This window comes from Vidua macroura, chromosome 29 (assembly GCF_024509145.1).
Source record: "Vidua macroura isolate BioBank_ID:100142 chromosome 29, ASM2450914v1, whole genome shotgun sequence".
NCBI classification, from domain to species: domain Eukaryota; kingdom Metazoa; phylum Chordata; class Aves; order Passeriformes; family Viduidae; genus Vidua; species Vidua macroura.
Genome location: NC_071599.1, coordinates 164,430 through 191,842, shown reverse-complemented (window position 1 = coordinate 191,842; position 27,413 = coordinate 164,430). Strand labels below are relative to the sequence as shown.

The 27,413-nt window shown below is 47.9% G+C and overlaps 1 long non-coding RNA gene across 1 annotated transcript; it reads right to left on the bottom strand.

Moving 5' to 3' along the window:
- Positions 1-574: 574 nt before the first annotated feature.
- On the bottom strand, positions 575-4,242 carry LOC128820611 (uncharacterized). The gene is made up of 2 exons (XR_008440924.1): positions 3,969-4,242; positions 575-741 (listed from the first exon to the last, which is right to left on the bottom strand). It is a non-coding gene; the product is annotated as an uncharacterized LOC128820611 (long non-coding RNA).
- Between the last annotated feature and the right edge of the window lie 23,171 nt (positions 4,243-27,413).

Below are 27,413 nucleotides of genomic sequence, written 5' to 3'. Positions count from 1 at the left end.
CCCAGTTTGAGGGCTTTTTCCTCCACTGCTTCTTATCCCTCTGCCTCGCTCGCCGACCCGGTTGCTTCGAGCCGCGAGGTGTACCATCTTCTCGGCAGCAAGGATATTCTTCAGGAGGACCCTTACTCTGTTTTTTGCTGCCTCTTTTTGAATGATTCCCAATTCTTATCCTTCACTTGCGGTGAATTACACTGAATTCCAGGTAAAGTCTTCAGGCAATTCCCTTTTATAATTTGAACAATTAGGGGAATTGGTTCATTAGAGTGGTAACAACAATTTTCAGGCCTAGCCCCCTTAGTAAACACCTCCCACCACTCTTGGGATTCCCTTGGTAGGGTCTCGTTCTCTTCTCCAATCTTTAGGACTGACTTTGTCAGTTCTCTTTCTAATTGGTAACACCCTTTACAAATACCCCTAGGAGGGGTACCTCTATAACTATGGACCCACCACCGTTCCTGGCAGATTTTACAAATATAGCATACAAAAGGGTAACAATCACAATCCTTATTTGTACAATAGACTCTAAAATCATCAGTTACAGGATATCCATAATCCAATATCTCACTATACCAGCTGGTTTGTACAATTTTTACTGAGTCCATTAAGTCCGTTTAAATGTGACCTTAAGATCTCCGGGTTGGCTGGTTATTCTCCAGGGGTCTTCGGCAGCAGCAGCAGTAATCGGTCCCTTTATTCGGCTCGCATGTGTCCATCCCTTCTCGGCGGTTCTGACTGCAGTTTCTGTAGTAAGTAAAACAACATAGGGGCCTTCCCAGTTTGGGATTAGTGAGGTTTCTTTCCAGGTTTTTTTATTAACACCTTATCACCTGGTTTTATATTATAAAAGGGCCTTTTTAAATCAGGAAGACTGAGAACCGGTGCATTTACTAATTCTGCCTTGAGGTCCTGTAGTTTTTCCTCATCTTCCCAAGTCCACTTAAGCAAGCCTTCTTTTGTTAGTTTCTCATATAGGAATTTTACTTTCCCGCTAAATCCCTCTATCCATTGTCTACAGTACCCAAACAGTCCTAACAGCTGTCTAACCTCCCGCTTTGTCCTTGGCCCTGGCATAGCTAAGATTCCCTTAACCCTTTCTGGGTCTAGTTTCTTCGTTCCTTGACTCAGTCTATGTCCGAGATACTTCACCTCTTTTTCCACAAATTGTAATTTGGATTTTGACACTTTGAGTCCTTTCAGGCTTAGAAAATTGAGTAATCTTTTACTCTCTTCCCTGACAATTTCCTCTTCTTTCCCAGCTACTAACAAGTCATCTACATACTGAATCAGGACAGCCCCTTCTCTCAACTGAAAATCTGTAAGCAGCTGCTCCAGTGCCTGGCCAAATAAATTAGGGGACTCTGTAAACCCTTGTGGGAGTACCGTCCAACGGAGTTGTTGTTTCCTGTGGGTGTCTGGGTCTTCCCATTCAAAGGCAAAATAGTCCCTACAACTTTCTTTAAGGGGACATGCCCAAAATGCATCCTTTAAATCTATAACACTATACCACTGATTTTCGGGGCCTAACTGACTTAATAAAGTATGAGGGTTAGTTACTACAGGGAATCTTTCTACAGTCCTTTTGTTAATTTCTCGTAAGTCATGTACCAAACGGTATTTCCCATCGGGTTTTTTAACAGGAAGGATAGGAGTATTAAAAGGGGACATGCAGGGTTCTAATAACCCTTGTGCTTTTAATCTTTCAATTTCAGGTTTGACCCCTTTCCTTCCTTCATTTGGAATTGGGTACTGCTTAACTCTAACTGGGACTTCAGGATTTCTTAATACTATCTCAAAAGGTTTTATGTCCAATCGGCCAGCTTTTTCTGGGGTATACCACACTTCAGGGTTAATTTTCTGTTCGTCCTCTACCCGAAGAGGACATAATTTAATATTTAGCTTCTTGTCATTTATGTCGATTCCAATTCCTAATTCAATCATCAAATCTCGTCCCAGTAAGTTATAGTCAGCCTCTGGAACTAACAACAGTGACCCTATACCTATTTTGGAGCTGGTTTCAAAAATCACGTCTTTGATTACAGGCACTTTAAAGGCTTCCCCTTTTGCCCCAACTACCTGTATTGTTTCTCTTGATAATTTACACCCTGAGGGAAGGGTTTGAACCGTTGATCTCTCAGCTCCTGAGTCCACAAGAAACTCATATTCTTGCTGCTGGGGACCAATTTTTAGTTTTACCAGGGGCTCTGTTTTTTCCTGGGTCCCCAGCAAATAGAGCCCCTGACCCCCTCAATCTTCCTTGAATTGCTTTTCATCTGCCAACCTTTTTCTGCATTCCCGCCGAAAATGCCCTCTCTTACCACAATAAAAGCAGCTTCCTTGTCCACTCTCCTTTTCTCTTCTCCCTTCTTCTACCTTCTGGCCCTTCAGCTTACTTCCCTGGAACTGACTAAACGTTCCCCTCTGCCCTTCACGTACCACAGCCATCATCACTCTTGCTTGTTTCCTATGTCCTTCCTCCTCTCTCCGTACATACACTTTCTGAGCTTCCCGCAACAATTCATCCAGGCCTCTACCATGCCAATCCTCAATCTTTTCCAATTTTCTCCTAATATCAGGCCAGGCTCTGGCCACAAACTGGGTCTTTAACAACATCTGTCCTTCCGGAGTGTCAGGGTTTGCTCCGGAGTACAGCTGAAAAGATCTCCGGAGCCATCCTAACCATTCCGTGGGGTCCTCATCTTTCTTTTGACTCTCACAAAAAGCTTTATTCACATTCTGCCCCTTAGGGACTGATTCTCTGATCCCCTGGATAAGAATTGTTCTTAAGTCTGCCATATGTGTCCTATGCAGGGGATCCTGCTTATCCCAATTAGGACGCTGTAAAGGCCATTTAGTATCTGCTTGGGGTCCTGCCTGATGGTCTCTATCCCAAATCCTCAGACCGGCCGTCCTGATCATCCCTCGCTCCTCAGATGTGAATAAAATCCCCAGTATTGACTGCATTTCATCCCACGTATACACATTGGGCCCCAGAAACTGATCCACCCGCTCTGCAACTCCGAGGGGGTCTTCCAATAGATGTCCCATTTCTTTCTTGAGCTCCCTCACATCTCCTGAATTAAGAGGTACCTCCACATAACCTATTCCCGGAATTTGGGCTGGTTGTCCCTGCTGACCAGCATTAGGATTAGGGATCATTCCCAAAGCTACTTCCCTTAATGGATATAGAGCTTGCCTTTCCCTCTCGCTTTTCCCCCTTGTTAGGCTACGAGTAACACGACGATTTTCCTCAGGGACCGGTTCCAGGACTTCTACTTCCTGGTTTTCAAGATCCCCCCCTTGATCTAAATTGGGGTAGACTACTGGTGGTGCTGGTGGAGGTGGAGGAGGGGGAGGTATGTATGGTAGAGGGGGTGCAGTTGGAACCTCCTCAGGCTTTTTATTTTTCTTCTTTTTTTTTTTTTTTCTCCCTGGGTGCTTAAGGCAAAAAGTTTTGCTCTTGTTTCCCCCACTATCCAGAGAGCAGCGTACTTGCGCTCTTCCATATCAAAAGGTTCTTTAGAATTTACATAAATGTTTAATGACTGGCAAATCCAGTCCTCGAATCTTCCAAACACTGGCCAAAATAAATTATCACCACAGATTTGTTTCCCTCCCCATACTTCCATACAATAATGTATCATTTTTGCCCTATCCTTCCCTTTTCTTGAAGGGTATTCATCCCAAGATTTTATTATTAAACCTAACGGACTGTCAGGTGGTATCTGAGGAAACTTTACTGGGGTCCCCGTCCCCATGGAATCAGAGGGCTTGCTTTTCCTCTGTCCCATCTTCCAGGACACCTTCACACACACACACACTCGCGGCCCCCTGTTCGTGGCCCAGCCCCTCTCGGGGTCTGGAAACCGCACTACTTAAAGGTCCACACTTGCCTCGTCCTAAAAGGACGTCTCGTACGTTATGTCCTGGGATCCCAACCCCAACCGAGCGGATCCCACTTTTATACTCACGCTGTCCTGCGTCTTCGCCCGGGCTTCGTGCACAAAGATTACGGGGTTACCGGTATCCCTTTTGCTTAATACCGAATTTAGGTTCGTCGGTAAGGGCCCGAGAAGGAAAAGCCTGCACCAGGGCCGCTGAAAAGGCAGCGGGGCGCCTCCCTGATTAGGAATTCCTGCCCGTTTGCCCTTATCCGAGTCACGGCACCAAATTTGTTATGGACAAAGTCAATTGGGGAGGCTAATTATAGATAAATCAATTAACAAGAATTTATTAAGCAAGCGGTATTAAGCAAAAAACAGCGCTGGGCAGCCGGGGAGTTTCCACTCTGCCACGGCGCACCTTCCCCCTTTGACCTTTTTGTTTTTATAGTCCCCCCTCTTTTTCGGTTGACGTATTTTCTCTCGATGCACTCTGCGCCGGTGCAATTGGCTGCTAGGGGGTCCTTTTTCTCTCTGCCCTTGGTGATCATAGGGATGAAGGCTCCTTATCTTCTTTGCCGGTTGTCCTTGGTCTAAAAGTTAGCTTGTATATAGTTAGTTACACAGTCTTCTGTGCTAGCTGCATTTGCACAATTCTTAAGCAGAATACTTGTTGTTTATCAAACCCCCCCCTTTTTTTTTTCTCCTCTTTCTCTTCTCACAGTCTGAAATTCTCTATTCAGTTTAAATTCTTATTTTCTTTCAATGTTCGTTTTGATGAACAAAGACCTTTTTATTACAGGTACAATCGGGAGAAGGCTAAAGGGAGGGGAAATATAACATTAACCAGTGGGGAAAAGGGAAAGGAGTGTTCTTGGTGGAAGAACCAAAGGGAAAACGTGGAACAGAGAAGATTCTAGGCTAAGGGGCAGACTTGAACAACAACTGACAGGACAGGGGGAGGGTACAATTCTCTTACGAAAGGGGGTGGAGAACTCATACAACTGCTGTTTCCCATGGCAACCCTAGACTGCCTTCCCCAACCCCTCCCCCTGCACCAGTGACAGCTTTTAACACTGAAGGGCAGTGCTATTGTATAACAAACACTTAACTCTTAGCCCAGCCGGGCTCGCTGGCTACTTTTGCAAGCTTTTTACCAACTAGCGATGCTTGTAAGCGGTGCTTGTAACTCCTAGCTTGTACCACGCTCCCACTAGCTGCGCTATCAGCTAGCGGCGTTCAAAGCAGCTCCTCAAACCGCGGCTTGTGCCCCCGCGCCCGCTGCGCTATCAGCTGGGCCGCGCCTAAAGCACCTTTGCAAGCCCCGACTGAAACGATACGCGGAAGAAATCAATAGACTCCATAACCTGGGGTAGTTATGAAGTGGGTACGTATGTCAGCGCCCGGCACAAGTGAGATAGCTCTCCAAAACTTGTGCCCCGAGCCTCAGTCTGACCCACACTTTTATTCTTAAAGACGTTCCATATGCAATACATTGCACAACTTTTTCATGCATATTCCACCCCTGGCCCCGCCTGTCCTCGCTTCTCATGCGAAGTAAGTCCACGCCCTTCTGGGCATGCGTGGTTTGCTGTGGTGGTCGTACGGGGGTCCTGAGGCTGAAGATTGTGGTCTTCCTCATGATTGAACTTTTGAACTTTTCCTCTCTGCGCGTGCGCTTTTGGTCCTTTGGTGCTTATCTGAGTACGTCTGTCAGTCTTGATAGGCTTGGAGACAGAGGAGCTTCTTTATTTTAATTCAGAAGGAAAGGGTTCTTTCCTTCTTCTGGTATTGTTCTTCATGCGAGAAGCTACAGAAATTTGCATTTTCCTAGGCCCTTTGTATTAGACAGAGGTTTCTTAAGCAAAAGGTTGAAAATTCAACACATAACTCTACAAGCTAAATTAGAAATGCTTAATTCATTTTGTTAACCTAACTCTAAAAATCTCTATTTCACCTCGAGAGCTGTCACAGAGCAGAAAGCAGCTGAGATGCTGAAAAGCAGCAAAGCTGAACTGCCTGCCTCAGCTTCAGCAATGTGCAATTGACTGAAGGCGAAACACGAAGCAGCAGAGCAGCGGGCTTCTGTGCGCACTGAAGGCAATTGCAAGAATCCAGCAGCTGCTCCTTGCCAAGCACAGGCAGCTGCCTGTGTTCTTGCTTCTTGACCAACTCACAGTTGCCTTTCTTCTCAGCAGCTGCCACCGTGTTCTCTGCATCTCGGAGCCTCTGGGGAGCAACAAGAATTTCCAAGGTGGGATGCATGAAAACCAAAATAAAAACTCAGGAAGTTTGTCCTGGAACACCTTCTATTGGCATGCCAAGAGTGAATTCAAGAGGCAGGAGAGCGGCAGCCACCGTCCTGCAGCTGTCTGCGAGCTTCGCACACAAGCCGGCTTCTTCGCGGCTTCGTTCTTCGCCTATGCAAGCTACCGCGATCTCCGGCTGCCGGAGGCGAAGAAGCGGCAACTTCGCGCACAGATGACTGGAGCGGCAGCGGTGCGCTCCGAAGCGCCGCTTTTGCCGAAAGACGCCGGGAAGCGGCACTTGCTTTCGGCCAGCTGCGGAGCTGCGTATTCTGCCTCTCGAGTCGCCTACATCTTAGCGAAAAGCTTTTCCGCTCCAGTTCTCAAGGAGAAAGTGTACCAGCACTGCTCACTTAGCCCGACCTTGCCACGAAATAGGATTTGCTGCACATTCCAAGGACACTGCATTTTCCTGGGCAAGCTGCAACCTGCTGGCAGATGGCCGTGCTCTCTGCCCACTCCTGCCCAGTTCTTGGTACTAGCGGGCACGTTGCAGCCTGGCGAAGGCAAGAAACCTCGAGAGCTGTCACAGAGCAGAAGGGCAGCTGAGATGCTGAAAAGCAGCAAAGCTGAACTGCCTGCCTCATCTTCAGCAGTGTGTAATTGACTGAAGGCGAAAAACCAAGCAGCAGAGCAGCGGGCTTCTGTGCGCACTGAAGGCAATTGCAAGAATCCAGCAGCTGCTCCTAGCCAAGCACAGTCAACTGCCTGTGTTCTTGCTTCTTGACCAACTCACAGTTGCCCTTCTTCTCAGCAGCTGCCACCGTGTTCTCTGCATCTCGGAGCCTCAGGGGAGCAGCAAGAATTTCCAAGGTGGGATGTAGTAGGACTACGTCAAAACCCAGGAAAATTGTCCTGGAACACCTTCCACTCGCATGCCAAGAGTGAATTCAACAGGCTTGGAGAGCGGCAGCCACCGTCCTGCAGCAGTCTGCGAGCTTCGCACACAAGCCGGCTTCTTCGCGGCTTCGTTCTTCGCCTCTTGCAAGCTACCGCGATCTCCGGCTGCCGGAGGCGAAGAAGCGGCAACTTCGCGCACAGATCACTGGAGCGGCAGCGGTGCGCTCCGAAGCGCCGCTTTTGCCGAAAGACGCCGGGAAGCGGCACTTGCTTTCGGCCAGCTGCGGAGCTGCGTATTCTGCCTCTCTAGTCGCCTACATCTTAGCCAAAAGCTTTTCCGCTCCAGTTCTCAAGGAGAAAGTGTCCCAGCACTGCTCACTTAGCCCGACCTTGCCAGGAAATAGGATTTGCTCACATTCCAAGGACACTGCATTTTCCTGGGCAAGCTGCAACCTGCTGGCAGATGGCCGTGCTCTCTGCCCACTCCTGCCCAGTTCTTGGTACTAGCGGGCACCTTGCAGCCTGGCGAAGGCAAGAAACCTGGAGAGCTGTCACAGAGCAGAAGGGCAGCTGAGATGCTGAAAAGCAGCAAAGCTGAACTGCCTGCCTCATCTTCAGCAGTGTGTAATTGACTGAAGGCGAAAAACCAAGCAGCAGAGCAGCGGGCTTCTGTGCGCACTGAAGGCAATTGCAAGAATCCAGCAGCTGCTCCTAGCCAAGCACAGTCAACTGCCTGTGTTCTTGCTTCTTGACCAACTCACAGTTGCCCTTCTTCTCAGCAGCTGCCACCGTGTTCTCTGCATTTCGGAGCCTCTGGGGAGCAACAAGAATTTCCAAGGTGGGATGCATGAAAACTAAAATAAAAACTCAGGAAGGTTGTCCTGGAACACCTCCCATTGGCATGCCAAGAGTGAATTCAAGAGGCAGGAGAGCGGCAGCCACCGTCCTGCAGCAGTCTGCGAGCTTCGCACACAAGCCGGCTTCTTCGCGGCTTCGTTCTTCGCCTCTTGCAAGCTACCGCGATCTCCGGCTGCCGGAGGCGAAGAAGCGGCAACTTCGCGCACAGATGACTGGAGCGGCAGCGGTGCGCTCCGAAGCGCCGCTTTTGCCGAAAGACGCCGGGAAGCGGCACTTGCTTTCGGCCAGCTGCGGAGCTCCGTATTCTGCCTCTCTAGTCGCCTACATCTTAGCGCAAAGCTTTTCCGCTCCAGTTCTCAAGGAGAAAGTGTACCAGCACTGCTCACTTAGCCCGACCTTGCCAGGAAATAGGATTTGCTGCACATTCCAAGGACACTGCATTTTCCTGGGCAAGCTGCAACCTGCTGGCAGATGGCCGTGCTCTCTGCCCACTCCTGCCCAGTTCTTGGTACTAGCGGGCACGTTGCAGCCTGGCGAAGGCAAGAAACCTGGAGAGCTGTCACAGAGCAGAAGGGCAGCTGAGATGCTGAAAAGCAGCAAAGCTGAACTGCCTGCCTCAACTTCAGCAGTGTGTAATTGACTGAAGGCGAAAAACCAAGCAGCAGAGCAGCGGGCTTCTGTGCGCACTGAAGGCAATTGCAAGAATCCAGCAGCTGCTCCTCGCCAAGCACTGTCAACTGCCTGTGTTCTTGCTTCTTGACCAACTCACAGTTGCCCTTCTTCTCAGCAGCTGCCACCGTGTTCTCTGCATCTCGGAGCCTCTGGGGAGCAACAAGAATTTCCAAGGTGGGATGCATGAAAACTAAAATAAAAACTCAGGAAGGTTGTCCTGGAACACCTCCCATTGGCATGCCAAGAGTGAATTCAACAGGCAGGAGAGCGGCAGCCACCGTCCTGCAGCAGTATGCGAGCTTCGCACATAAGCCGGCTTCTTCGCGGCTTCGTTCTTCGACTCTTGCAAGCTACCGCGATCTCCGGCTGCCTGAGGCGAAGAAGCGGCTACTTCGCGCACAGATGACTGGAGCGGCAGCGGTGCGCTCCGAAGCGCCGCTTTTGCCGAAAGACGCCGGGAAGCGGCACTTGCTTTCGGCCAGCTGCGGAGCTCCGTATTCTGCCTCTCTAGTCGCCTACATCTTAGCCAAAAGCTTTTCCGCTCCAGTTCTCAAGGAGAAAGTGTCCCAGCACTGCTCACTTAGCCCGACCTTGCCAGGAAATAGGATTTGCTGCACATTCCAAGGACACTGCATTTTCCTGGGCAAGCTGCAACCTGCTGGCAGATGGCCGTGCTCTCTGCCCACTCCTGCCCAGCTCTGGGTAGTAGCGGGCACGTTGCAGCCTGGCGAAGGCAAGAAACCTGGAGAGCTGTCACAGAGCAGAAGGGCAGCTGAGATGCTGAAAAGCAGCAAAGCTGAACTGCCTGCCTCAACTTCAGCAGTGTGTAATTGACTGAAGGCGAAAAACCAAGCAGCAGAGCAGCGGGCTTCTGTGCGCACTGAAGGCAATTGCAAGAATCCAGCAGCTGCTCCTCGCCAAGCACAGTCAACTGCCTGTGTTCTTGCTTCTTGACCAACTCACAGTTGCCCTTCTTCTCAGCAGCTGCCACCGTGTTCTCTGCATCTCGGAGCCTCTGGGGAGCAACAAGAATTTCCAAGGTGGGATGCATGAAAACTAAAATAAAAACTCAGGAAGATTGTCCTGGAACACCTTCCATTGGCATGCCAAGAGTGAATTCAAGAGGCAGGAGAGCGGCAGCCACCGTCCTGCAGCAGTCTGCGAGCTTCGCACACAAGCCGGCTTCTTCGCGGCTTCGTTCTTCGACTCTTGCAAGCTACCGCGATCTCCGGCTGCCTGAGGCGAAGAAGCGGCTACTTCGCGCACAGATGACTGGAGCGGCAGCGGTGCGCTCCGAAGCGCCGCTTTTGCCGAAAGACGCCGGGAAGCGGCACTTGCTTTCGGCCAGCTGCGGAGCTCCGTATTCTGCCTCTCTAGTCGCCTACATCTTAGCGCAAAGCTTTTCCGCTCCAGTTCTCAAGGAGAAAGTGTCCCAGCACTGCTCACTTAGCCCGACCTTGCCAGGAAATAGGATTTGCTGCACATTCCAAGGACACTGCATTTTCCTGGGCAAGCTGCAACCTGCTGGCAGATGGCCGTGCTCTCTGCCCACTCCTGCCGAGCTCTGGGTAGTAGCGGGCACGTTGCAGCCTGGCGAAGGCAAGAAACCTGGAGAGCTGTCACAGAGCAGAAGGGCAGCTGAGATGCTGAAAAGCAGCAAAGCTGAACTGCCTGCCTCATCTTCAGCAGTGTGTAATTGACTGAAGGCGAAAAACCAAGCAGCAGAGCAGCGGGCTTCTGTGCGCACTGAAGGCAATTGCAAGAATCCAGCAGCTGCTCCTAGCCAAGCACAGTCAACTGCCTGTGTTCTTGCTTCTTGACCAACTCACAGTTGCCCTTCTTCTCAGCAGCTGCCACCGTGTTCTCTGCATTTCGGAGCCTCTGGGGAGCAACAAGAATTTCCAAGGTGGGATGCATGAAAACTAAAATAAAAACTCAGGAAGGTTGTCCTGGAACACCTCCCATTGGCATGCCAAGAGTGAATTCAAGAGGCAGGAGAGCGGCAGCCACCGTCCTGCAGCAGTCTGCGAGCTTCGCACACAAGCCGGCTTCTTCGCGGCTTCGTTCTTCGCCTCTTGCAAGCTACCGCGATCTCCGGCTGCCGGAGGCGAAGAAGCGGCAACTTCGCGCACAGATGACTGGAGCGGCAGCGGTGCGCTCCGAAGCGCCGCTTTTGCCCAAAGACGCCGGGAAGCGGCACTTGCTTTCGGCCAGCTGCGGAGCTCCGTATTCTGCCTCTCTAGTCGCCTACATCTTAGCGCAAAGCTTTTCCGCTCCAGTTCTCAAGGAGAAAGTGTACCAGCACTGCTCACTTAGCCCGACCTTGCCAGGAAATAGGATTTGCTGCACATTCCAAGGACACTGCATTTTCCTGGGCAAGCTGCAACCTGCTGGCAGATGGCCGTGCTCTCTGCCCACTCCTGCCCAGTTCTTGGTACTAGCGGGCACGTTGCAGCCTGGCGAAGGCAAGAAACCTGGAGAGCTGTCACAGAGCAGAAGGGCAGCTGAGATGCTGAAAAGCAGCAAAGCTGAACTGCCTGCCTCAACTTCAGCAGTGTGTAATTGACTGAAGGCGAAAAACCAAGCAGCAGAGCAGCGGGCTTCTGTGCGCACTGAAGGCAATTGCAAGAATCCAGCAGCTGCTCCTCGCCAAGCACTGTCAACTGCCTGTGTTCTTGCTTCTTGACCAACTCACAGTTGCCCTTCTTCTCAGCAGCTGCCACCGTGTTCTCTGCATCTCGGAGCCTCTGGGGAGCAACAAGAATTTCCAAGGTGGGATGCATGAAAACTAAAATAAAAACTCAGGAAGGTTGTCCTGGAACACCTCCCATTGGCATGCCAAGAGTGAATTCAACAGGCAGGAGAGCGGCAGCCACCGTCCTGCAGCAGTATGCGAGCTTCGCACATAAGCCGGCTTCTTCGCGGCTTCGTTCTTCGACTCTTGCAAGCTACCGCGATCTCCGGCTGCCTGAGGCGAAGAAGCGGCTACTTCGCGCACAGATGACTGGAGCGGCAGCGGTGCGCTCCGAAGCGCCGCTTTTGCCGAAAGACGCCGGGAAGCGGCACTTGCTTTCGGCCAGCTGCGGAGCTGCGTATTCTGCCTCTCTAGTCGCCTACATCTTAGCCAAAAGCTTTTCCGCTCCAGTTCTCAAGGAGAAAGTGTCCCAGCACTGCTCACTTAGCCCGACCTTGCCAGGAAATAGGATTTGCTGCACATTCCAAGGACACTGCATTTTCCTGGGCAAGCTGCAACCTGCTGGCAGATGGCCGTGCTCTCTGCCCACTCCTGCCCAGCTCTGGGTAGTAGCGGGCACGTTGCAGCCTGGCGAAGGCAAGAAACCTGGAGAGCTGTCACAGAGCAGAAGGGCAGCTGAGATGCTGAAAAGCAGCAAAGCTGAACTGCCTGCCTCAACTTCAGCAGTGTGTAATTGACTGAAGGCGAAAAACCAAGCAGCAGAGCAGCGGGCTTCTGTGCGCACTGAAGGCAATTGCAAGAATCCAGCAGCTGCTCCTCGCCAAGCACAGTCAACTGCCTGTGTTCTTGCTTCTTGACCAACTCACAGTTGCCCTTCTTCTCAGCAGCTGCCACCGTGTTCTCTGCATCTCGGAGCCTCTGGGGAGCAACAAGAATTTCCAAGGTGGGATGTAGTAGGACTACGTCAAAACCCAGGAAAATTGTCCTGGAACACCTTCCACTCGCATGCCAAGAGTGAATTCAACAGGCTGGAGAGCAGCAGCCACCGTCCTGCAGCAGTCTGCGAGCTTCGCACACAAGCCGGCTTCTTCGCGGCTTCGTTCTTCGCCTCTTGCAAGCTACCGCGATCTCCGGCTGCCGGAGGCGAAGAAGCGGCAACTTCGCGCACAGATGACTGGAGCGGCAGCGGTGCGCTCCGAAGCGCCGCTTTTGCCGAAAGACGCCGGGAAGCGGCACTTGCTTTCGGCCAGCTGCGGAGCTCCGTATTCTGCCTCTCTAGTCGTCTACATCTTAGCGAAAAGCTTTTCCGCTCCAGTTCTCAAGGAGAAAGTGTACCAGCACTGCTCACTTAGCCCGACCTTGCCAGGAAATAAGATTTGCTGCACATTCCAAGGACACTGCATTTTTCTGGGCAAGCTGCAACCTGCTGGCAGATGGCCGTGCTCTCTGCCCACTCCTGCCCAGCTCTGGGTAGTAGCGGGCACGTTGCAGCCTGGCGAAGGCAAGAAACCTCGAGAGCTGTCACAGAGCAGAAGGGCAGCTGAGATGCTGAAAAGCAGCAAAGCTGAACTGCCTGCCTCAACTTCAGCAGTGTGTAATTGACTGAAGGCGAAAAACCAAGCAGCAGAGCAGCGGGCTTCTGTGCGCACTGAAGGCAATTGCAAGAATCCAGCAGCTGCTCCTCGCCAAGCACAGTCAACTGCCTGTGTTCTTGCTTCTTGACCAACTCACAGTTGCCCTTCTTCTCAGCAGCTGCCACCGTGTTCTCTGCATCTCGGAGCCTCTGGGGAGCAACAAGAATTTCCAAGGTGGGATGCATGAAAACTAAAATAAAAACTCAGGAAGGTTGTCCTGGAACACCTCCCATTGGCATGCCAAGAGTGAATTCAAGAGGCAGGAGAGCGGCAGCCACCGTCCTGCAGCAGTCTGCGAGCTTCGCACACAAGCCGGCTTCTTCGCGGCTTCGTTCTTCGCCTCTTGCAAGCTACCGCGATCTCCGGCTGCCTGAGGCGAAGAAGCGGCTACTTCGCGCACAGATCACTCGAGCGGCAGCGGTGCGCTCCGAAGCGCCGCTTTTGCCGAAAGACGCCGGGAAGCGGCACTTGCTTTCGGCCAGCTGCGGAGCTCCGTATTCTGCCTCTCTAGTCGCCTACATCTTAGAGCAAAGCTTTTCCGCTCCAGTTCTCAAGGAGAAAGTGTACCAGCACTGCTCACTTAGCCCGACCTTGCCAGGAAATAGGATTTGCTGCACATTCCAAGGACACTGCATTTTCCTGGGCAAGCTGCAACCTGCTGGCAAATGGCCGTGCTCTCTGCCCACTCCTGCCCAGCTCTGGGTAGTAGCGGGCACGTTGCAGCCTGGCGAAGGCAAGAAACCTCTGAAACGATACGCGGAAGAAATAAATAGACTCCATAACCTGGGGTAATTATGAAGTGGGTACGTATGTCAGCGCCCGGCACAAGTGAGATAGCTCTCCGAAACTTGTGCCCCGAGCCTCAGTCTGACCCACACTTTTATTCTTAAAGACGTTCCATATGCAATACATTGTACAACTTTTTCATGCATATTCCACCCCTGGCCCCGCCTGTCCTCGCTTCTCATGCGAAGTAAGTCCACGCCCTTCTGGGCATGCGTGGTTTGCTGTGGTGGTCGTACGGGGGTCTCTTGGTGGTCCTGAGGCTGAAGATTGTGGTCTTCCTCATGATTGAACTTTTGAACTTTTCCTCTCTGCGCGTGCGCTTTTGGTCCTTTGGTGCTTATCTGAGTACGTCTGTCAGTCTTGATAGGCTTGGAGACAGAGGAGCTTCTTTATCTGGGTTCTTTCCTTCTTCTGGTATTGTTCTCTATGCAAGAAGCTTCAGAAATTTGCATTTTCCTATGCCCTTTGTACTAGGCAGAGGTTTCTTAAGTAAAAGGTTGAAAATTCAACAGATAACTCTACAAGCTAAATTAGAAATGCTTCATTCATTTTGTTAACCTAACTCTAAAAATCTCTGCTTCAGTCCCCCCTTTTCTTAAAATAGATTAAATTCTTTTACTACAGGGGTCTTGATTTAAATTCTGATCTACTATCATGACCGTCCTCTTTCAGTAAGATTCTATGAGTTCTAGAGAGTGATGTCAGACTGGCCATGTGTTTTAACATCCTCGAATTCTACATGAGTGTTAAAGTAGACATCATTAAACTTACAGTAACTAAAATTAATAGGATTATAATTGGGTGACATAAAGTCTTCTAAACAGTGTATTTCACTAGTTATGACTTGTGTTTATTAGCTAGTGATTGGTGCTGGATACACCAAGTTAAGAGACTTAACATACAGGAGGTTAGTGACATGTCTTGGGTAGACATTCTCTTTCGCACCCCATATGGTTTTTCATAAAGCAATTCAAAGTGGTTTAGCTTTTCTTTAGTCTTGGGTTTGGTTCGGATCTGCAGTAGTGCTAATGGGAGGGATTGAGTCCATGACAAATTAGCTTCTTGTCCCAATTGTACAATTTGTTGTTTGATCAAATGATTCATTTTTTTTACCTGACCACTTGATTGTGGGTTATATGGGGTGCGAAGTTCTCAGTCTATGTTCAAGTATTGGCTAACTTGTTGCACGAATTTTACAATAAAATGTGGTCCTCTATTTGAGGAGATTGTGGCCAGGACTCTAAAGCGTGGTATGTTTTCTTGTACCAATACCTTAGTTACTTCTTGAGCTTTAGAAGTCCTGGTGGGGAATGCTTCTGGCCATCCTGAAAAGGTATCTGTTAGCACCAGGAAAAACTTATACCCCCCTTTTCTTGGCAATTCTGTACAATCAATCTGCCATTGCTGCTCCGGCCCATGACCCTTCCTAATCTGGCTAAGCTTTGGTTTGGGAGTATTTTTGGGGTTGGTCTGGAGGCAAAGGTCACATTGTCGAGTTGTAAATGTCTAGTTATGCTAGAGCATCAATACCCCAATGGTTTTCTGGTGTTCTTCCTTTATTAGGGACCATCATAAATAGGAGGGTAGAACTAATTTTCCTTCTATGGTGGCCCATCCCTCTTGGTTATAGTCTCCTTTTTGCTCACAGATTAATTTTTTTTCTGGTTTGTTGTATCTTGGCTTACCTTTAGGGGAAATTTGCCCGTCTTGCTGCTTCTTTTGCTTCCCTATCTGCCAGCTCGTTTCCTTCTTCCAATTCGGAGTTGATCTTCTGATGTGCCTTAATGTGCATGATCGCTACTTTCTCTGGCAACTGGACTGCTGCTAGAAGTCGCAGTACTTCTGATGCATCTTTAATATTTTTCCCTTGAGACTTCAGCAGTCCTCTCTCTTTCTAAATGGCTCTGTGAGCATGCACTACTCCAAATGCATACTTCGAGTCCGTGTATATGTTTATTTCTTTCCCTCTTGCCAATTCTAGGGCCCGAGTTAGAGCAATTATCTCGGCCTTCTGTGCAGAGGTATTTGTTGGCAGGGGCCCAGATGATATTACTTCCTTGCACGTTGGAACTGCCTAGCCGGCGTGCCGTTTTCCACTGATGATATAACTGCTTCCATCAGTAAACGAGACTTCTGCATTCTCGAGAGGGGTGTCCTTCGAGTCAGGGCAGCTGGAGTAGGTGGCTTCAATGGTCTCCAGGCAGTCATGTTCCACTGGTTCCCCTTGGTTTCTACTGAGGAAGGAGGCTGGATTGACAATGTTAGCCACTACTATCTCTACATCATCTTGCTCCGCTATGATAGCTTGGTATCTCAGGAGCCGTTGTGGGGAAAGCCAATGCCCACCTTTTACCTCTAGCACTGCAGACACTGTGTGAGACACTAGCACAGTTCTTTTCTGGCCTAGGGTGAATTTGTGTGCCTCTTGGATGTTCAGGACGACTGCTGCAACAGCTCTGAGGCACCCAGGCCACCCTTTAGCTGCTGTATCCAATTGCTTAGAGAAGTAAGCCACTGCTCTCCGATATGGGCCCAGGTCCTGTGCTAGTATTCCTAAGGCGATTCCTTGCTTCTCATGGGAGAATAAAAGGAAAGGCTTACTCACGTCCGGCAATCTCAGGGCTGGAGCTGACATGAGGGCTTTTTTCAGCTGGTTGAAAGCTTGCGTAGCTTCCTTTGTCTCTTGGATGTTCCTGCTTTCAGTTGCAATCAGTTCATAGAAGGGCTTAACAAACAGTCCATAGTTATAGATCCATAACCTGCACCACCCTGTCATCCTCAGGAAAGTTCGTAGTTCCTTTACCGTCTGAGGTTTTGGGGTCTGGCATATTGCCTCCTTCCGGCTTTGGCCCAAGGTACGTTGTCTAGCACTGACTTCCTAACCCAGATAAGTTACTTTCTGTTTTACTACTTGGGCTTTTTTCTTTGATACTCGGTACCCTTGGAGCCCCAAAAAGTTCAAGAGGCTTATCGTCCAGGCCGTGCATGCTTCCCTTGTCCGTGTGGCTATCAGGATGTCATCTACGTACTCTAGCAACTTCCCTTCCTCTGGAGGGGCTTCTCAGGTCTCTAATTCTTTTGCAAGTTGTTCTCCAAACAAAGTGGGTGAGTTTTTGAATCCTTGTGGGAGTCTGGTCCATGTCAGTTGAGTTCTTCGCCCGCTCTTAGGATTTTCCCATTCAAATGCAAAAATTTTCTGGCTTCGTGGATAGGAAGGCAAAAGAAGGCATCTTTTCAATCTAAAACGGTAAACCAAGTTAGCTCGGGGGTTAAGCAAGTTAATAACGTGTAGGGATTGGCCACCACAGGATACAGATCCTCAGTGACCTTGTTTATGGCCCGCAGATCCTGTACTAACCGGTATGACCCATCAGGTTTACCAACTGGTAGGATAGGGGTATTAACACTTACATAACATAAGTTGGAACAAGGTATTATAGACAATATCATGGTCATCAATGGAAGCAATATTTGATGGAACTTTTTCAGTTCTGAGGGTTCGTAACTTGTGTTTGTCGGTGACAGCAGGGAAGCACAGTGAGGCTGCTTAACAGGGCAGGATGCATACATATACTTTCCTTCGTCTACATTCACTTAACTTTATTTTACTTACTCTTACACATAACAAAACAACCACAACAACAAGGTACCTTTTCTTTTTCAACACACCTATTACACTTGTAGGTGTCCCTGGCTAGTCCCAGTGTTCTTGGATACCCCTCAATCTAGCTGTGTGGTTCCCAACTCTAGATCCTGTCAGACTTCTCTTCAAACTGGCAAAATTTTTACTCAATCTTGGCTGCTCTCAACAACCCAGCAAACTTAATTCTGGGTGCTCTTGGAATGTTAATCCCTCAACCCAGCAGGTTTGACTTAACCCTGGATGCTCTTGGAACATTAATCCCTCAATCCAGCAGGTTTGAATCAACCCTGGATGCTCTTGGAACATTAATCCCTCAATCCAGCAGGTTTGAATCAACCCTGGATGCTCTTGGAATATTAATCCCTCAATCCAGCAGGTTTGATCTTGGATGTTCTCGGGCATTCTTATCCCTCAATCCAGCAGAATTTTTAGGGGCCCCTCCTACACATTTTACCTTTTATTTTTCCCCAATAGATTATGCCAAGAAAACCCTCTTTTTACCTTTTCATTCATTTTTTTTTCTAATAAATTACATTTTACTCCCCCCCCCCCCCCCAAGGGGTACCACTCTTTCTCTGAGACCCAGTCCCAGGGGGGTTCTCTCACTCTTTTTATTACTCGCTTCGTCTCTTTACTGGCCGCTTTTCTCACGAAAAAGACGGAAACGCAGCATGGGAGACTGCCGCTCTCGCTTAGCAGGTCTGGGGTAACCAGCCCGCCTCTGTCACGATCCGCTTCTTCCGGGGTGTCGTGATGGTTCTTTTCACCCATCCCAAAAGTGCAACAAAGGCAAACAACAAGGGACTATCAGTTAATCACAACAAATGCACCTTTAGTAGGGGCCAAAACAGTAAACGCGATAGTGGGGATCTGAAAGGAGATAAAAGGTTAGAGAGAGAAGAGGGATATGGGAATAGCTACCAACACAGGCGAGATCCTCAGTGCTCCGGACGATGGGGATCCGTCTGTCGTGTCGGGGGAGTCTTCGAAGTTCTGGTCGACTCGGGGCTCCAATTATAGTCCACAGAGGAGAGAGGGGGGGAACAAGTGTAATAATGAAAGTCCATTGTAATCGCCCCGAGGGAACGGGTGAGTCCACAGAAACCACCAAAGCAAGACGAATCCAATGAAGAATAAGTCCATTTGAATCACTGAAGGGAAACAGGTCATGTCATTAGTGGTCAGACCACCAATTTCCCCTCCTCCCTATAGCAGGGGTCTCAGTCTCAGTCCTTGGGAGGAGGGTTCTCATTCTTTCTTTGTCACAGTGGTAACGAGGCAGATGAGGGGTCTTCAGTGAAGGACCGCGAGAGTCACCCCAAAAGTTCATTGGGCTTAAGAACGGAGATTAGAAGCAGGCCGCGCATCAGGCTGTCCCGTGCTGGCTCCATGTCAGGTCTTTGCCAAGTCCTTGCCAACTCCTTGCCAAGTTCTTACCAGGCCTTGTTGGGAACAGCCAGCATGACGGTTCAGTGGTCCCACCTGTGCTGTGTCCTGTTCTAAGCCGGAACTACAGTGGGGGAAGGGATTCTTTCTTGTGGCAATCGGAAGGCAGAATGGAAAATGAGGGGCTTCTGACGGGCTCTTACACCACCCCGTGACTGACGATTGCCCTCGAAAGATCTTCATCAGCAGGATTCCATGGTGTCGTCGTGGAGTCTTCAGGACTCGTCAAGTGTTGGCAGCAGGTCCCAGGGAAAAGAGAAGAGGAAAAGGGAAAGAAAGAGAAAACGGGAAAACTAAAACAATCACAACATATTAGTAATCACAACAAATTATAATTAAACAATAAGCAAAATACAATTAGTAAATCAATAATAGTTATTTAAATAATAATCAATATGAATCAATTAAACAATAAATTGATCAAATAATAAACCAGTATCATCAATATTAAACAGTAAAGTAATAAACCTAGTATAATCGATATTACTCAGTACAATTTTATAAACAATAAACAAAAATAATTAAAACAGCGATTAGAACAAATCATAAAAGAAAATGATGTAAAACATATCTTCTAACCTTATCATCTTCTTGTGTCTACTGTCCTGGGAACATCTCTAGTGTAAAGGATGTCGGCCAAGTGGTGTGCATTAATTATAGATGTTAATTTTGTTCATCGTTTCATCATTCTCCAATTTACAATAAGCAAGATTACTGATAAAACCAAACCAATCATAACTAAAATCAGAAGAACAACAATGGGATGACACAATTTCTTCAGGATACCGGTGGCGGTGGGTGACCACCCGAAAAGGGTATCCCACCACTTGTGCTCGGCATCACTTTTCACCCTTTCTACAACACGATGTATTTCTTGCACATGATGATGAACAGTTACCAGAGTTTTCTGTCCATTCCCCTTGATTTTTCCTAGGATCTCTATTAGATCTTGATGAAGTAATAATTGCTTTACCAGAGAAAGGTTCATCCCAATGGCAGTAGGCAGTAGCTTGTGAATCAACGTGAGATTGGATTCTAAAAGTTCATGTGAAGTAACTGGAGCTACAAAAGAAAAATCACATCCTGCAATTTTAGTAAAGTTGCAAGCACAAAAATTGGAATGATTTTTAGTAGCTACTACTGTACTTTCTATAAACACAGTATCCCAAGCGGTTCTGAAGCAGGCACACCCATTGTCTGTAGATACAAGGACTGTTTCAGAAGTCTCGTTAGGATGAATATCAAAATGACAGCTATTTTGTTCTGTCTCCAGACAAATATCTTGAGCTACAATTGCATTACCTTCACAGATAAACCCTAGTTGTTCTCAGATGGTACAGGACTCTAAATTGACAGTTTGCCATTTGTCATCAATTTGACGGGCCCATTCTCTATGTTCAGAAGGATAGAAAGTGGGTCCATCATGATTTAATCCTAGTGCAATGATAGGGAATATCAAATGCACCGAGGCATTTCTTATGGTCAACGCAAATGCTGTGGCTGTGTTTGTGTTAGGGTCATAGGTAAAATTCACTAAATTCCACCAGGATTGGAAATCTCTTTCAAAGTCAGTGGCACTGTCCCAGACTATTTTCCTAATTTCAGTGGGAAAAGTGCCTTCTTCACCTTCTCTTATAATTGAGGCAGCAACTGACTGCATCCATCATTGAGCCTGGATACGGCTAAGAGCTAAGGAAACGTTGCTTTGTGTGGCATTAAGTGCATCAATGATCAATTTGCTATTATTTACATTTATCTTTTCCCAATTTGCTAGAATGTTTGATAGCAACCACTGATGTGTTCCCAAGGCTGATAAGGACGATTGCAGTGGTTGTTGTATTTTGGTTAAATCTTTAGTTGTGGAAGCCAATTTATTCATTCATACTTCTGAATCAATACTATTTAGGATTCCCAATCCTGTTCCCACAAGACCAGTTATGTCTCTTGGCACGCGGTTTTTAGGAGGCTTCCACTGTCGCAGCCAGGTTGTCCAAGCCTGAAAAGAGGTCTGCAAAAAGGGTGAACAAGCTGGTTGTATTTCTCAGATATTGTTTTGCATCAGCAATTTGACTTGTTTAAGAGACCATAACAGATTAAACAATATCTGTTGTTGGCCAGTTTTCCTGATTCTACATGGTCCAATTTCAAAAATTTTCGGGCTAAGTGTAACCAGTGGTTGGGTGGTAGGTGTCACAACATTAACATCAAGTCCTACTCCAGTATTTGAATCAATACTTTCAACTTAAAAAACAAAAACAAAAACAAAAACAAAACAAAACAAAAAAAAAGTGCTTCAGTATTTTTGGACCAAAACCAAACTACTTCTACAGTTTGTGTTCATGTGAAATTGTGCCAACAATCCTGTATGCTTGGCTGCGTACAAACCTTTTTGTGCTTCAAGAGATCCTTTCACTTTTTCTGCATGCTACCACAATTAGTTCAGACCACGGTCACTCAGCTGCTTTCTGGCCATGGGGTTGCGGTAGGATGCAGAAAAGTATTACCAGTTTTATCATGGATTAGGTGGTCTTCATGTCCCTCGGAGTTCTTCTGAAAAAGTAAACACAACAGAATTCTGCCGCCGAGAGGCAGAAAAGTTAGAATGATGGAATTATCCAGCATGTATTTGTCCAATGCTCTTTCCCTAGAGCACCAGAGGATTCCCATGCATATTTCTTCAGAGGGGGTTTTAGCACAAGTGCTACTAGTCCTATAGTAAGAGAGGTCCACCAGAACAGGTTGGCCAGGGTCATGAGCTGGATTATTAGGATCATTTGGTACAGAGCATAGGAGTCAGTGTAGATGCAGACCAAAGAGGAATTCTGTGCTTCTCGTTGAAAAACACTCCAGACAGCTATCAGCTCCCCACTGTGTGTACTACCTTCTCCCTCTGTAATCATTTGCTCACCAGAGGAAAAGTGGAGGGCTTCTGCCCTAGATTTCCATCCTTTTCCTTCCCCTTTAGCAAAAGCATCAGTAAACCAAGAGTTTGCTGATTGTTCGGGGCAGAAAGGAGGGGTTACTTTGATTACAGAGGCAGGTTTGTCCAAGCTCTCCGTTTCTTGGATTGCTAAAGTTTTTACAGCTCCTTCTGTCATTGAGAAGAAGTTACAGTAATGTTCAACCTGAGCATACCACTTTCTCACTGAGGCCCTCTGGGCCACCCCGTCAGGAGGGGGACTCCCACTAGTGACTGTCTTAATAACCTTGAAGGGGCCTCTCAATACAATTGGTTGTTTTTGTGCAATTTTTTCTACTTCTAGGAAAGCTAAGATAACCATCAACAATCCTTTTTCCCAGGTAGTGTATCTTTTCTCAGCATCTTTGGAACCACGGGAATCAAAACCAACAGGTCTTGTCGGAGCCTCAGGACCCCGCTGCCATATGTGTACTGACAGCCCTGAGGAGGCAAATGCCCATTCCACCTGGAAAGGATCTGTAGGATGGATAGGGCCCAGTGCTTGATGAGCTGTTGCTTCAAAAATCAGCAATTGCAATGCTGACTCCTGAGAAAGACTCCAATCCCATTTCACCCCTTTCCTCAACAAGTCATAAAGGGGAACAAATGGGTCGTTCCAGTGACTAGGAAATCTGTCTGGTCTTTCTACAGGAGATACAGCTGCTATCGTTTTTGGAAGGAGAATTGCTGTAGGTTTGAGTGATTCTGGAAGCCCACAAATTCAAGGGGTCATTATCTTGGGCTTCACAGGTAATTGCATCAGGGATTCAAAGCCAGGAATTCATTTCTTTTTGTGAGTCATTTGCAGGCAAGCAGCTTTGTGCACATTTTCCAAGAGCTGGTCGGGGGTACTAATTCTAGCTATGGGATCTCCCCTTTCCAAGGGGCTTGTTCCCCCGGCCCAAAAAGCTGCACGCTGTGTCAGGGACCATGTGTCACCTTTCTCTCCCGTTGTTAAGAAGACACCATGTCCCCAATACCCACTGGCTTCCTGTTCAGTGAATTGAATTGGATCACCACCAGTGAGGGACACCCGGAAAACATATTCTGTTTCTGATTCATGTGGAGGCTGTCCGTATTCCCTTTTAAGCTTAGCTAGCTCGGTGGCCGTGTTTAGTTGTGATGGTATGCGTTTGGTTGTGATGTGAGGTTCCAGATCATCATCACTGAGATAGTTCTACTCTGTTTTAATCAAGGGTCTCAAGTGATGGCAGCAATGTTCCCCACAATTACTTGCTGCTTCAAGTTCTTGATGAGGATAGATTTGTTTAATGTGAGGAGTTTCCTTCTCCTCAAGCTCTGTAGAGGAATCAGCATGATGTGATTTGTTAATATGTTCCTCTGTTAAGGCAGCTCGCAATGCATAGATCACATTTTTTTGCTTCATAGAACTGTTTTTGCAAAATTTCAACTAGATTTTGAAGGGAGTCTATTATAGCATGTTCCTCACTTCTTCGCTCGAAGCCATTTTCTATAGCTGCCATAAGACAAGCTCCCAAAACTGAGCAGAAGATAGTTTTATTTTTGCCCAGTTTGAATTTTGTTTCATGTTGTAATGAACACACTCTATCAAGAACATTTTCTAAGTTCAACCAATTACTCTGTGCCCATTTTTCTCCTTCTGTAGAAGGTTTGGCATTGTGTTTGGCTAGTAGTGCATAAAATTCAGCTTTAATTTCAAGGCTAAGATTGTCACTCATTTTGTGAAGGGACCAAAACCACGACAGGGAGCTACAAACTTAAGTTCCACAAAACTACACAGCCCTCGCTGTGTCGCCCTTCGCTTCCCTGGCTGGGTGAAAGGACAATCATCTGCCTGGGAGGCTCTGCTTAGTTGCTTCAAGTTGTCCCTTCCTTCCCAGACCACATACACACAGCAACAACAAAACAACAGTGTCCCGCCCTTTGCACTAAGGGATCCTTTATGAATTGCCAAAGACAGTATGGGTGCCTTTTCAGCTGCAACCCTTCTGTCTAGACAGAAATCCTGTCCGTGACGCCAATTTTAATGTCACGATCCGTTTCTTGCGGGGTGTCGTGATGGTTCTTTTCACCCATCCCAAAAGTGCAACAAAGGCAAACAACAAGGGACTATCAGTTAATCACAACAAATGCACCTTTAGTAGGGGCCAAAACAGTAAACGCGATAGTGGGGATCTGAAAGGAGATAAAAGGTTAGAGAGAGAACAGGGCTATGGGAATAGCTACCAACACAGGCGAGATCCTCAGTGCTCCGGACGATGGGGATCCGTCTGTCGTGTCGGGGGAGTCTTCGAAGTTCTGGTCGACTCGGGGCTCCAATTATAGTCCACAGAGGAGAGAGGGGGGGAACAAGTGTAATAATGAAAGTCCATTGTAATCGCCCCGAGGGAACGGGTGAGTCCACAGAAACCACCAAAGCAAGACGAATCCAATGAAGAATAAGTCCATTTGAATCACTGAAGGGAAACAGGTCATGTCATTAGTGGTCAGACCACCAATTTCCCCTCCTCCCTATAGCAGGGGTCTCAGTCTCAGTCCTTGGGAGGAGGGTTCTCATTCTTTCTTTGTCACAGTGGTAACGAGGCAGATGAGGGGTCTTCAGTGAAGGACCGCGAGAGTCACCCCAAAAGTTCATTGGGCTTAAGAACGGAGATTAGAAGCAGGCCGCGCATCAGGCTGTCCCGTGCTGGCTCCATGTCAGGTCTTTGCCAAGTCCTTGCCAACTCCTTGCCAAGTTCTTACCAGGCCTTGTTGGGAACAGCCAGCATGACGGTTCAGTGGTCCCACCTGTGCTGTGTCCTGTTCTAAGCCGGAACTACAGTGGGGGAAGGGATTCTTTCTTGTGGCAATCGGAAGGCAGAATGGAAAATGAGGGGCTTCTGACGGGCTCTTACAGCCTCGCATTCACACACATTCATCCCCCCTTTATTCGCCCTGTAATGCAAAGGATCTCCCAGTTGCCGAGCCGTGGGGGCTTTTAGCCGCTCGGCACGAAGCTCGGGTAGCTGGTACATCTGAGGGTCCACCAGAAGAACGGGAGGGACACTCGGGCTGCTGAAATCCTGCTCGTTGATTGAAGGGTCGCAGAAGGGGCAAACAGGGAGACAACGAAGCAGTAGAGAGGCAGATTCCGAGAGCCCCGAAGGGCGGGGTGAGGATTCTTTTACTGCGTAGGGGTAGGAGGGTTTAGCATTCGAGGGTACTGTTATGGACAAAGTCAATTGGGGAGGCTAATTATAGATAAATCAATTAACAAGAATTTATTAAGCAAGCGGTATTAAGCAAAAAACAGCGCTGGGCAGCCGGGGAGTTTCCACTCTGCCACGGCGCACCTTCCCCCTTTGACCTTTTTGTTTTTATAGTCCCCCCTCTTTTTCGGTTGACGTATTTTCTCTCGATGCACTCTGCGCCGGTGCAATTGGTTGCTAGGGGGTCCTTTTTCTCTCTGCCCTTGGTGATCATAGGGATGAAGGCTCCTTATCTTCTTTGCCGGTTGTCCTTGGTCTAAAAGTTAGCTTGTATATAGTTAGTTACACAGTCTTCTGTGCTAGCTGCATTTGCACAATTCTTAAGCAGAATACTTGTTGTTTATCAAACCCCCCCCTTTTTTTTTTCTCCTCTTTCTCTTCTCACAGTCTGAAATTCTCTATTCAGTTTAAATTCTTATTTTCTTTCAATGTTCGTTTTGATGAACAAAGACCTTTTTATTACAATCCCTCCTCTTTCTCTTTACCAATTTGTTCATTAAAACGCTTTAACTCTTGGTGGCTTAAGACCAGGGTTTCATCTACTTCTGAGTCCCTGGGCAATGCTTCGTACCTCTCCCTAATAAGCATTAGATGAGCTGCCTCTAGTCTTCCTTTTACAATGTCTATGATTTTATTAAAAATGCAAGGTCCGAAAGTTAAACCTAGTAACAACAATATCACAGGACCTGCAAGTGTTGATAGTAGCGTGGTAAGCCAAGGGGAGCTGTTGAACCAAGTCTCATACCAGCTTTGCTGTGACTCTCTCTCCCTCTTTCTCCGTTCGAGGCCTTCCCTTAGTTTAGTCATTGTATCTCTCACAATTCCCGTGTGGTCTGCATACACACAGCATTCCTCCCTAAGGGCAGCACATAATCCTCCCTGTTGCAAGAATATTAAGTCCAATCCTCTACGATTTTATAATACTACCTCTGACAGGGATCTTACAGACTTTTCAAGGGCTGAGATCGACTGTTCAATGCGGGCTAAGTCTTCATCTACAGCAATCCTCAAGGAATTAAATTCTTGATTCTGTTTTACTAATGATGCCACCCCGGTGCCAACACCTGTTCCACCTACAATCATTAGGGTAGCCACTGTCAAGGCTGTGAAGGGTTCCCTTTTTGATAAGTGATGTTCAGAAGTGACTTGAGCATTAAACACATATTCCTCAGGATGATAAATGATTTTAGGGACTATTACCACTTGTATGCAAAACTCAGAGACTTCGTTGAATAGGTCAAGAGCAATACAGGGTGTAAGCCCCCCTCTGGAGCATATCCATTTAGTATTTTTGGCTGGAATCAACCATTTTGCCGGGTTACTCCTATGCTGTGCTTTACTGACTGTTTTACACAAATGTTTCTTTTGCCACGGGACTCTCCCTATGCATCGTCCCTTTCCAGTTACTGCTGCTAACGTTATCCCTTGGGTTTGGGGGTCTTTCCAGTTACATTGTGGCGGATTGCTCCCATTAACTCGCTTGGGTTTCTCATTGAGCCCTACTGCCTCATAGAAAGGAGGTTTAATATCAAAGCACAGCCAGCATTGTTCAGTAATGTTAGGTCGTGTTACATTGAGGACTTGGTACGCTGCCTGCATAAGTTTCCAAAGGGTACTTTGCTGGGGATCCGGGGTCGGGAGTATGAGGGTCCCGTTTCCGGGCATTGTGGTGTCACTGGTCCCTATAGCTGTCTCGGTTAACTTCTCCTCAGCAATTACAGAGTTAGGGCCTATGGGTAGAGGATCATGTGGTAGGATTTCCTTTTTTATTTGAATGTACCCTCCACGATCCTTACCCGGTTCCCAACACCTTACTCCCCAAGTTTTTCCTACCAGCCATCCTGGGTCCAGGGGGTTGAGCACCTGTATTTTTCAAGGACCTACAATTCCCCATATACAGAATTTCTCCTTGAGTGCCATACCATGGAACTTTGCATCCTTTAGGATACCATGAGACCTGTAAAAATTTATCTGGATGGGTGACAGCCCAGGCAGTTGCTATGGTTTCACAGCCCCAATATCCACATAGATATTCCCCAGGGTAATTACAATATCCCCTCCCAGGATTGGAGCTAGGACACCAATAGATAGCGTGGAAGTCAGGTTTACTCCATCCCCACACAGAGTTCACCAAGTCCTCATTAGTAACTAAAAAAGTAGGAGCTACAGTGGTGGCATTTTGCTTAACAACTTTCCCTTGGTCTATTTTGGTCAGAGTCCAATTAAATGGCTGGTGTGCATAGTCCCCTTGTACAGGCCAGGTACAACATATAACTAATATGTACAGAATTTGCCAGCAAGGGTGGAGTCCAAACCGCCCCAGAACTTGATTATCATTATTTCCCCCTTCCCGCTGTTTGGTTTGACATGTTATTGCCGGGCTCACCTTTACCCTTGGGAGATCAGTACCCTTGAGGCAGTTCTTGAAATACCTTTGAATTGTCCCAGTTTGAGGGCTTTTTCCTC